Source organism: Apium graveolens, chromosome 11 (genome assembly GCF_009905375.1).
Source record: "Apium graveolens cultivar Ventura chromosome 11, ASM990537v1, whole genome shotgun sequence".
Classification (NCBI taxonomy): Eukaryota; Viridiplantae; Streptophyta; class Magnoliopsida; order Apiales; family Apiaceae; genus Apium; species Apium graveolens.
Window position 1 is genome coordinate 161482611 of NC_133657.1, and position 12389 is coordinate 161494999.

Here is a 12389-nt window from a genome sequence, read left to right on the forward strand (position 1 = left end):
GTATTGTATACTGATTACTATTATACCCATTTTTGGGTATGTACCCTGAACAAGTCCATATGAGAATAAGAAATGAAAGTGGCCTAAATTTGTGGAAAGTGCGAGTTGTGCCGGTGGGCTCGTACTTTGGTTCATCTGTTAAAGGAGTTGGTTGTGAGCCCATAACATGATGATCTTTGATGGTCCCAGGCCCGCGGGCTCACATTATCCTATTCTTAGGTTAGTACTTAGTAGGTTGGCGGCCTACAACATGACCGACCTTCTACAAGGAACACTAGCTCGCATCGCTCATCAGTTGGGCCAAAGGTTTGACAAAGGAAGGGTTGCTTCCTCCGAGCTGGGCTCGTGAGCTCGCATCGCGCAAAAATGCCATGAAAACAAGTTAATTGACAAATAAAGGAGAGACCAGACGGGCTCACCTCACAACTTTCTAAATAATTATTGTTAATGCGAGCCGAGGTGGCCAGACCTGCTTGTATCATGTAGATTCTAGCTTCATTATGAAAAAATGACTCATAGTTGACTAGGTTATTCGTAAATTTCGGGACCAACACGGGACATTCCTACGATCACCGGAAGAAAATGCGGAGATGTCGTGAGATTATAGGGAGCGTGTGGGGTCAGTCGGGATTTGTATGACTAATTGGTCGAAGGCCCGACTAAAAAATGGGATTGGGCTGCATGGGTAGAAAAAAACCTAACCCTAACCTAAGTAACTTGTTCCCCAAGTATTACGTGATACTTGATTCCTATAACAGGGTACGTAGGCACTTGTATGTGACATAAGTGGACACTTAACGAAGAATAAAGAAAATCCTATTATTTATTTAGGAGTCATCATACAAGCTCGGCCACCACCATTGACAACCTTCCTCCGCCCTAAAACGCCACCCTTGATCTTTACTCCGGCCGTCAATCTCCGAAACACTGTTAAACAAAATTCTCCCTTTAACATTTGGCGCTAGAAGGAGGGGGGTTTCATCTTAGGGAGAAAAGATGACTAAAGAAGGCAAGTCGATGGTAGTACCAGGAAGAGGTAGCAAGAAGGGAACCCTTAACGGGCTAGAACAAACCCCCCAGAGAACCAGGCGCCACTGCCACCACCCGTACTTATTGATGGACAAACGGTCTCAGCCTATCTAGAAGGGCTCTACAACCAGATGACTGAAATCAACACCAGGATTTCCAGGGTAGAGAAGAGCTCTACCGGGAATGCTAAGTGTAAGGTACGTCACCTTAAGATTTCGTAGTACAACTGGAAAGGGAAAAACCCTCAAAAGCGGCTCATTCACCAGTTAAATGATGTGGCAGGAGAGACGGGACGGAAGAAGGAGGCATCTTTGGAGTGGGATGAGATTCTCCCGAGTCAGGTCAAGCGGGGCATCCAGATTTCTAAGAGATCGGGGCAAAATCCAGTTTCGGCTATGTCAAAGTCAACCAGCGTGCTAAATCACAGAGGGAAAGCATTAAGCAAGTACGACCTCAGACTCAAGTTGAACAATAACAAGGAAAAGAGAAAGGATAAAAATCCTAAGGATCAGGAGACCCGGCAAAGGAAACGCGCGGTGACTCCTCCGCGTAAGCGTCGAAGGGCCACCCCTCCTAGAAGGACTGAATAGAGAAAATGTAAGGGCGACTTGGAAGAGGAGTCTTGGGTGCGAGACAGTGGAGGAAGGTTCCACGAGAGGCCACATACCTCCCACCGCTCAAGTAATGTACGTGATGAGGGGGAGGGAAATTGTCATAGTGGGGAATTTGAGGAGGATACTAAACTGAATGGAGCAAGAAAAGAGGAGGTCATCGGCCTCAGTGGCCTCATCTCCATTCACGGCCGCTGTTTAAACCTCCTTTTTTCCCCGAGTGTTTAGGAACAACCCCGATCTCCTTTTCAATGGAGAGGCTGACCCGGCTGAATATCTCATCCAGTTCAACACAGATATGGAGGTCTACCAAGTACCAGAACCAACGTGATGTAGACTCTTCGCGACATCGCTCTGAGGGAGCGCCCGACAATGATTTTCAAAATTGGGGTCGGCCACCATAAGAACATGGCAGCAGTTAGAGGACTTGTTCGACATATATTTTCAATCCACACTCCATTATTCCCCGCCAGTGACCATACTGGAAAATATTAAGCAAAGAGAGGGAGAACCCGTAGGAGAGTATTTCGATTTAATGTCGAGGTCCCCAAGGTCAGGGATATTAGCGAGGAGACCATCAAGAATTTCTTGATTGTTGGGTTAAAAGAAGGGTCAAAATTCTGGAAGAGCCTCCAAGCCCATGAGCCTAAAACCCTAGCTTAGTTTTATAAGAAGGATGAGCCTTTCAAGAGGGTAGAAAAATCGATGAGGGATTTAAAGATTAGTAGAAATTACCAAGATAAGAGCGATAGATCATCTAGCCCCGAGGAGAGAAGGAAGACTTACCAACATAACTCAAGCCCAAACAAGGCCGCTAGGGGCAATGAGACAACAAAGGAGGCAGAGAGGCCTTACACAAGAAAATGACAGACACACACGCCCCTTGTGGCCTCAATTGACCAAATATATGCAAATATGTAGTGAAGTGTGTATTCAGGAATGAAACCCCCCTCACAGACTACAACAAAAGGGACACTTTAAAATATTATGCATATCATGAGGCCATGGGGCACGATAAAGCAAATTGTAGACAATTGAAGGACGAGATCAAAACATTGATCCTCCAGGGTAAGTTAACGAAGTGGGTTGTCAAGGAAGTTCGAAAGCACATGCCAGAATATCATGTTGTCCCTCCACCACCACCAGAAGAAAAAGAGAGGGTACCTCGAGCCAACATCATCCACATGATTTTAGGCGGGTCTCACATTGGGGTGTTATAATTTTTCTAAAAGAGTGGGGCCCAAATGTGGGCTCCACACCTGCCACGTTAACATGTTGACGTGGCAAGTGCGGGCCCCACAGGGGCCCTACTGTGACGCTGTTAGGGCGAAATCACGCACTAATATTCACGCAAGTATACGCGTTCGCAAGTAATATAGAATACTTTCTAGTTCGTTCCCTCAGAGACTCAGACTAAGTTATTGTCTAATTTAACTCACTCACCAATGTATGATTACTTCTCAATGTTAAGATAATAACACTTACAATTGTTGATTAAATATTAACTATAATTAACTACTTAATTAACCACTTAACTAACACTGCAATTTATCAATAATAAAACACTCATGAGATCACAACTTCATTATTACTTCCTTCTATAGCCATAGTTATTACCTTTAGCATGTGACAGTGATGATACTAATCGAATAACACGAAACTGATAAAAGCCAACTTTCATTGTACTAATACCATTCTACCAAGCATCCACAATTAAGATAGAAGTTGAATAGTCATCAATTATGTTGAGTTCCTATATGTCTACAGAAATTGACAACACAACGATTTAAGCACAAGTTATTCCTTTTGATTACATAGGGCAAATAAAACTGTTAGAGTTACCCACTAATCATGCACAATGTACATGAACCTATGCTAGCATGGCAAGTTCTAAATCTCAAGATCCACCGTCGCTTCACAAGAGATTAACACCCTATCTTATATGTTCGCGACGCACATAAGACGAATACGCACAACTAATACTAGATATCATGCAATCATCACATACTAAAGTATTAAACAATTAACTAAAGAATTTCATAATAAATCCGTTGCAACCCCATGATCACGATTAGCCCATAATAGAACTTATCGCCATCATGGGTTCATATGAAATCATGATAACAAACACAAGAAAATAATAACTAAACTAATTATATTAAAACGGAGTACGTCACAAGAGTAAATAAGTCAAAGCAAGAAAACTAGCATCCAACGTTACAACGAAACAAGAATCACAAGAATATATGCTTCCTCTTCGTTGCTATGTGCTAAATCGGTCTTCTTCCTTATCTCCTTCGCTTCTTGCAAAACACAATCTAAAACATAATCTCCTCTTAATACTCTGTGAAAAACGTCTCAAATCTACTTATATAATAGTCCCATAAAACTCAGATTACATAGAAGTTGGAAGCCAAACAGAAGTAGAAGTCTAAAATAATATATCTTTTTCCCCGACCCTGCGCGGCCGCTCAGCATTTCTGCGCGGGCGCGCAAGGCTGCTGCGCGGCCGCTCAGCATTGCTGCGCGGGCGCGCAGGACCCTTCTGGAAAAATTCCATGTTTGCTCCGTTTCTTCGCCGTAATCTGCCCGTTCTTTTCCTCTCGCAATGGTGAACACATACCAAGGCTTATTCTTGATGATTCCTCCTCCGAAATGCAACTAATATCCTGAAATGCATAAACACTAGAAAAACGCATCAAATACACAAAATACTTGATTTCAAGACACCAATTTAAGCCATTTTAAGACGTTCTAAGTGGTATAAAATGCCACTTATCACACCCCCAAACTTAAATCGATGCTTGTCCTCAAGCGTCACAGACTCAAAAACAAATAAAAATATGCATGAATGCAATCTATATGAAAATGCAACGATCCCCCTTACTACAATTAACCAACCAAATTGTCACGTCTCAACGAATGCAGTTAGACACTAAAGATCAAGAAACTCATGCAAACGGACATACCGCCAGAAACGTGGTGTGTGCAAATGCTTAACAGATATGCTTTGGAACTAGACCAATTACTATGACTAGACTATCCTCAAGGCAATCCTACGATTATACAAAGAATAAAAATTCTAGGCACAAAGTGATATACAACACTACAAGAACTCTGGAGCTTACTACGGAATCGTGCTTTTTATTTACAACTCAAATGCTTATTTGACCGTGCAATGAGTGAGGTCCACAAAAGACTTATACAATGGTATCCATGTAACGAGCGTTAGGTTAGCGGATCCCAGACTCTAAAAGCCTTAGGTCACTAGGCACAAAGTCCCCTAAGAACTTAATAACTCGAATACCAAAGAGCCCACTCTTGATCAATTACGAATTTTTTTTTTTCTGAGCAAGTGCGTTTCGCTCCATCTTGCTCAACCCTAGACTACTCGCATAACATGCGAGCCGGCTATTAGCCATTTGACGCCTAGCCACAACTAGCAACAAATTCCATTTTTACTCCATTTTTTTTTCTTTTTCATGCCTTTACCACTAAGAACCTATTATCAAATTCTAAGCATAATAAATAGATTATCCTCGAAAATAATCAGATCATAACAACAATCTAGTCCTTAAGCATTCTCTAAGACTTAGTGACAATACAAGTGCTTCTAGCATGCATATCAACCTACACAACTTAATATCACTTTAATGCTATCACTACACTCGCCTCAATATCACAATTCAGTCGATAAATCATTGCAAAAGGGATCATGGTATATGCATGAGCTATATGATATGACAAACAAATAAAGCTATATAAAAAAAACTATATGGCAAAAATTATGCAACTATATGAACTAACTATCATGAATATGCAACTATATGACACACACAAAATATTCCTTAACTACCACCCCCAAACTTAAAATCTTCACTGTCCCCAGTGAAGGTAGTAGAAAGGAATACAGGGTATACCTACTCGGAGTCATCATCATCTTCACCCTCAGTGGGTGGAGTATCAGGCGGCGGGTATGCAGAGTCCTCACCAAAAACTGGCCACTGGATATCAGCTCTAAGGCCTCGAAAAGCAGTCCCTAACGCAAGGGTGAGCTCCTGAGCAAACCTGCTCTGCGTCTCATACATGGCATCCATCCGCCGTGAAAGCCTCCTATACTGGGCATCACCCATCCCAGCACCCTCCTGGGCTCTCGAAGAACTAGCCTCACCACGTCCTGGCCTGGCCATAGTAGCACCTCGTGCTGGACGCCCTCCTGGAAGACGATAACCCAGCCCATGCTCCTCAGGCTCACCATCGGTCCACTCCTGCATCCCATTCAGAGTGCCAGAATCTATAGGAGCTGCTGGCAACTGCAACTGCTCATGAGCCGGCCAGTTCACTCCTACTGCACGACATAGCTTTGTAACCGTGGATGCATAAGGGATGTTCATATGCTTTGCTCCCCTCAAAAACTTCAGAATTCCTTGGTAGATAAACTCACCAAGGTCCACATAGTATTCCTCATACAAAATTCCCCACAACAACTGTGCTCTCTCAACTGTGACCTCGTGTGCATGAGAAGAAGGCAAAATATTAGCACATATAAATGCATTCTATGCACGGGCATACCTGTTCATGGCGATCGCCGGAAAGTGACGATACTCATTATTGGCTGGACTGCGGTTCCAAACTGTGCCCGGTCGACAGAGAGTCGCACAAATCAAATCCAAGTCAAAATCCTCAGCAGTCTTTTCATTCCAGTTCTCCTCCCCGGGCTTCCTCTCTCGCTGTTCAATCACACGGCGAATCGCCGCAGGATGATAATCAACCGTCAGCCCACGAACTACAGAAAACCCATTCTTTTCAGCCTTCGCGTTCGCGTAGAACTCGCGAACAACACTCATCGGTACTGCTTCGGGTGACTCACAAAAAGCTATCCACCCCTTCTCTGCAATCATGGGCAACAACTCACCATCCCTCCCTGATGGTAAAAACCCCCTCTCCTTCAGAATCGGCTTCCCCAACAGCCTAGTGTACTCCTCCTCCGCGGCTCTGTCAGTTAACCGAGGCCTTGTAGCAGTACCCCTTGATGAATCAGCAGTAGGAACTGTGCTGCTGCTGTCAATAGTGAGTGCTCTCTTGGGTGCCATTGATTTGTGAATAAAAGTGTGTAAGAACTGATTTTTTTGATGTTTATGAGAGGGTTTAAGTGTAGGAAGTTGTGGGAGATATGTAGGATAGGTGTATGTATATATACGGTGTGGAGTAGGTTAAATTAGATTAGGAGTGGGGTTGAGGGATAAAATCATGGGGTAATGGGAAAAGAATTCGTGGGTTTATGGGCTGTAATGGGTTTTTGTGTTTTTGTTTTTTTTTTTTTCTGAACTGTAAAAAATTTTCTGGAACTCGACCCCTGCGCGGCCGCTCAGCATTTCTGCGCGGGCGCGCAGAAAGCTGCGCGGGCGCGCAGAAAGCTGCGCGGCCGCTCAGCATAGCTGCGCGGGCGCGCAGAGGGTCTCTGGAATTTTTTTTTTCCAGCCCCTGTTTTCTGATTTTTTTTGTGTTTTTGGATAGGTTATTAACTTCTAAGGGTTCCTGTAACAACAATTCATGGGTTGCCTCCCACGCAGCGCTTCTTTTTCGTCATTAGCTTGACGTTCCGTACCTTTCTCACGTAGTCAACAAAATGGCACTAATCACCTCTCGGTTTGCCATGTCCCCATAGTAGTGCTTCAACCCCTGACCGTTAACCTTGAATGCTTGGTCCGAATCATTCTCAAAAATTTCCACCGCTCCGTGTGGAAACATAGTTTTGACAATAAAAGGTCCAGACCACCTTGATTTCAACTTCCCAGGAAAAAGTCGGAGCCGAGAGTTGAATAACAGAACTTGTTGCCCTGGCACAAATAACTTAGGATGTAGCTTCCTATCGTGCCACCTCTTCACCTTTTCCTTATACATTTTGTTATTCTCGTACGCTTGAAGTCGAAATTCATCAAGTTCATTAAGCTGAAGCATTCTTTTCTTACCAGCTGCATCTAAATCCAGGTTCAATTTCTTCAATGCCCAGTAGGCCTTATGCTCAAGCTCCGCCGGTAGATGACATCCATTACCGTACACAAACTGAAACGGTGACATCCCAAGTGGAGTTTTGTATGCTGTTCTGTAAGCCTAAACAGCTTCATCGAGCTTTAAAGACCAATCCTTCCTTGACGGACAAACAACCTTTTCTAGAATGCGCTTTATCTCTCTGTTAGACACTTCCGCTTGACCATTTGTTTGCGGGTGATAGGCAGTAGCTACTCGATGATTCACATTATAACGCTGCAACATAGAAGTGAACTTACGGTTGTAAAAATGCGATCCTTCATCACTTATGATTACCCGAGGCGTTCCAAACCTTGTGAAAATTTGCTTATGAAGAAAATTTAGCACTGCCTTTGCATCATTTGTCGGTAAAGCTTTAACTTCGACCCATTTTGAGACATAATCGACTGCCAGCAAGATGTACTGATTATTGCAAGACGAGATAAAAGGCCCCATGAAATCGATTCCCCATACATCAAAGACCTCGACTTCAAGCATCACATTTAATGGCATCTCATCCTTCCTTGACAAATTTCCCACTCTTTGGCAACGATCACACCTTAAAACAAACTGATGAGCATCCTTGAACAAGGTGGGCCAGAAAAAACCTGCTTGCAGAATACGAGCTGCCGTCTTCTCACCTCCATAGTGTCCACCATAAACCGTGGAATGGCAGTCTCGTAATATCCCCTCCGTCTCACAGAACGGGATACATCTCCTGATGATCTGGTCAGCTCCCTGTCTAAACAAATATGGTTCATCCCACATATACCACTTCACCTCATGCAGAAACTTCTTCTTTTGCGCGGATGTCAAATTAGGAGGCATTATATTGCTGACAAGATAGTTTACAATATCTGCAAACCATGGTTCTTCCTCCTGAATTGCAAACAACTGCTCATCCGGAAAAGATTCATTGATTAACGTCCTATCTTGTGGAGTAGAATCGGGATTCTCCAACCTAGAGAGATGGTCAGCTACTTGATTCTCGGTACCTTTTCTATCTTTGATCTCTAACTCAAATTCCTGAAGTAAAAGCACCCAACGAATGAGTCTCGGCTTCGAATCCTTCTTAGAAACCAGATAGCGAATAGCTGCATGATCAGTGAATACTGTTACTTTCGTACCAAGCAGATAAGATCGAAATTTCTCAAAGCCAAAGACTATAGCCAAAAGCTCCTTCTCAGTAGTGGTGTAGTTCAATTGGGCCCCATTTAAAGTCTTACTCGCATAGTAGACCACATGGAAGAGATTTTTCTTGCGCTGTCCCAGAACTGCACCTACCACATAGTCACTCGCATCACACATCATCTCAAACGGATCTGTCCAATCTGGTGCTGTAATAACTGGTGCCGTGATCAAACTCTCCTTGAGAGTCTCGAATGCTGCCAAACATTCATCATCAAATTTGAAAGGCACATCTTTCTCAAGTAAATTGCACAACGGCTTAGATATCTTTGAAAAGTCCTTGATGAATCACCGATAAAAACCCGCATGACCGAGAAAACTACGGATTCCTTTCACCGAATTAGGTGGGGGAAGATTTTCAATGACTCCCACCTTGGCCTTGTCCACCTCCAGACCTTTGCTAGAGACCTTATGCCCAAGGATAATGCCTTCACGCACCATAAAATGACATTTCTCCTAATTAAGCACCAAATTAGTTTCCACGCATCTTTTGAGTACGGCGCGCAGATTATTCAAACATTCATCATATGAGTGTCCAAAGACGGAGAAGTCATCCATGAACACTTCGACGTTATTTCCAATCATGTCAGAGAATATAGCCATCATACATCTCTGAAAGGTGGCCGGGGCACCACATAACCCAAACGAAACTCTTCGAAAAGCAAATGTGCCAAATAGACAAGTGAAGGTAGTCTTTTCCTAATCCTCTGGTGCAATACAAATCTGATTATACCCGGAATACCCATCCAGAAGACAAAAATACTCATGTCCCGCCAATCTGTCAAGCATTTGATCAATGAATGGGAGAGGGAAGTGATCCTTCCTTGTGGCTTTGTTCAATTTTCTATAATCCATGCATACTCTCCATCCTGTAACTGTTCGAGTAGGGATGAGCTCATTCTTTTCATTTGCGACCACAGTGATACCTCCTTTCTTAGGTACATATTGCACGGGACTCACCCACGAGCTGTCAGAAATAGGATAAATGATGCCTGCATCTAGCCATTTCAGAATTTCTTTCTTCACCACCTCCTTCATGATCGGGTTCAGTCTTCGCTGCTGTTCCACAGTTGGCTTACTACCTTCCTCTAACAGAATTTTATGCATACAATATGAAGGACTTATCCCCTTGATGTCTGCTATGGTCCATCCTATAGCCGATTTGAATTCTCTCAAAATCCTTAAGAGCTTGTCTTCCTCACTACCTGAAAGGTCAGCTGAAATAATAACAGGTAATGTAGATAAATCACCTAAAAAGGCATACCTCAAGTGTTCAGGTAATGGTTTGAGCTCTAAGGTAGGCGCTTCCTCTATTGATGGTTTGAGCTTCCCTTCAGCGTTCTTGAGGTCAGAAGTACCAAGAGATTCAAATGGTATATCCAGCTTTCGCTTCCAGGGAGAAGCGTTCAGATATTGTAATTGCTCGTTGCTATCTTCATCATCACTGTCAAATTCCCCCACTAAGGCCTTTTCCAATGCATCAGACATTAGCATGTGATCGAGTTCCGAAGTAACCGCAGAATCAATCACATCCACTTTTAAGCACTCCTCATCTTCTGTAGGGAATTTCATTGCCTTGAATACGTTGAAGGTCACATCCTGATCTTGAACCCGCATAGTAAGTTCCCCTTTTTGCACATCTATCAAGGTACGACTAGTAGCCAAGAAAGGCCTCCCCAAGATTATGGGAATCTTCTTATCTTCCTCAAAATCCAGAATAACAAAATCAGCAGGAAAGAAGAGCTTATCCACCTTGACGAGCACATCCTCAACTATGCCCCTTGGGTAAGTAATGGAACGGTCCGCCAATTGTAGCGACATGTATGTGGGTTTTGGATCAGGTAGATCCAGCTTTTTAAAGATCGATAACGGCATCAGATTAATGCTTGCTCCCAAATCACAAAGGCACTTGTCAAAAGTTAGATTGCCAATGGTGCAAGGAATGGTGAAGCTTCCTGGATCTTTCAGTTTTGGTGGTAACTTTTGCTGCAGAACAGCGCTGCATTCTTCCGTGAGAGCAACGGTTTCAAGGTCATCCAGTTTCACCTTCCTTGAAAGAATAGTCTTCATAAACTTCGCATAACTAGGCATTTATTCCAGAGCCTCAGCGAAAGGTATATTGATGTGAAGTTTCTTGAACACCTCCAGAAACTTCCCGAACTGTCTATCCAGCTTTTGTTGCTGCAATCTCTTAGGAAAAGGTGGTGGAGGATAGAGCTGTTTCTCCCCTGTATTAGCCTCAGGCAGAGTGTGTTCAACAGTAGTCTTCCTTGGTTCCGCCGCTTTCTCCCTTTGCTTAGATTCTTCATCTCTAACTTCAGCTTCGACTTCTTTTGCCTTTTCAGCATCAGCTACTTTTCCAGACCTTAAGGTAATAGCCTTGACTTGCTCTTTAGCTTCCTTCCTGCCTGGTACTTCCGTGTCACTGGGAAGAGTTCCAGGTTGACGATTGAGCACTGCATTGGCTAATTGACCGATTTGATTTTCCAAGGTCTTGATAGAAACCGCCTGACTCTTGCACAACAGCTTAAGTTCCTCAAAATCAGCACTAGTAGGTGCAGCTGCACTTCCCTGTTGAGGATATGATTGTCTTGTAGTATACTGCTGTGGTTGCTGGAATCCAGGTGGGTTAAACTGTTTACTCACTCCTTGCTGATATGGTGGCTGAATAGCATTCTGATTATTCCCCCAGCTGAAATTTGGATGATTTCTGTTGTTAGGATGATAGGTCGCTGGCACATGCTGCTGTTGTCGCTGATAATTATTCACATACTGAACAGATTCGTTGACAAGAGAACACTGATCCGTAGCATGAGAACCTGCACAAAGCTCACAAACTATAACTATTTGATTAACTCCATACGTAGCCAAAGAATCAACCTTCATTGATAGCGCTTGGAGCTGGGCTGCAATAGCGGTGGCTGCATCAACTTCCAGAATACCTGCTACCTTGCCTGATGTCATCCTCTGAGTTGGGTTTTGATGCTCATTTGCAGCCATCATCTCAATAAGATTGTACGCCTCAGTATAGCTTTTAGCCCATAAGGCGCCTCCAGCTGCTGCATCGAGCATGGGCCGAGATTGGGCCCCCAAACCATTATAAAAACCAGTGATTACCATCCAATCTGGCATTTCATGATGTGGACATTTTCTCAACATTTCCTTGTAGCGTTCCCAAGCCTCGCACATAGATTCTGTAGGTTGCTGCGCAAACTGAGTAAGAGCACTCCTCATAGCAGCAGTCTTTGCCGTTGGATAAAACTTCACCAGAAACTTTTGCGCAAGATCTTGCCACGTAGTGATGGACCCAGCAGGTTCAGAATGTAACCAGTCTTTAGCTTTATCCCTCAGTGAGAATGGGAAAAGCCTCAACTTGATAGCCTCATCAGTCACGCCATTATACTTAAAAGTGCTGCAGATCTCGACAAAATTCCTTATGTGCATGTTGGGGTCTTCAGTTGCCGCTCCTCCAAAAGAAACAGAATTCTGCACCATTTGAATAGTGCCCGGCTTGATTTCAAAGGTGTTAGC

At 43.5% G+C, this 12389-nt stretch overlaps 1 non-coding gene across 1 annotated transcript; it reads left to right on the top strand.

Moving 5' to 3' along the window:
- Window positions 1–11988: 11988 nt before the first annotated feature.
- Window positions 11989–12095, top strand: LOC141698928 (small nucleolar RNA R71). Its single transcript, XR_012565425.1, has one exon. It is a non-coding gene; the product is annotated as a small nucleolar RNA R71 (small nucleolar RNA).
- Window positions 12096–12389: the final 294 nt, after the last annotated feature.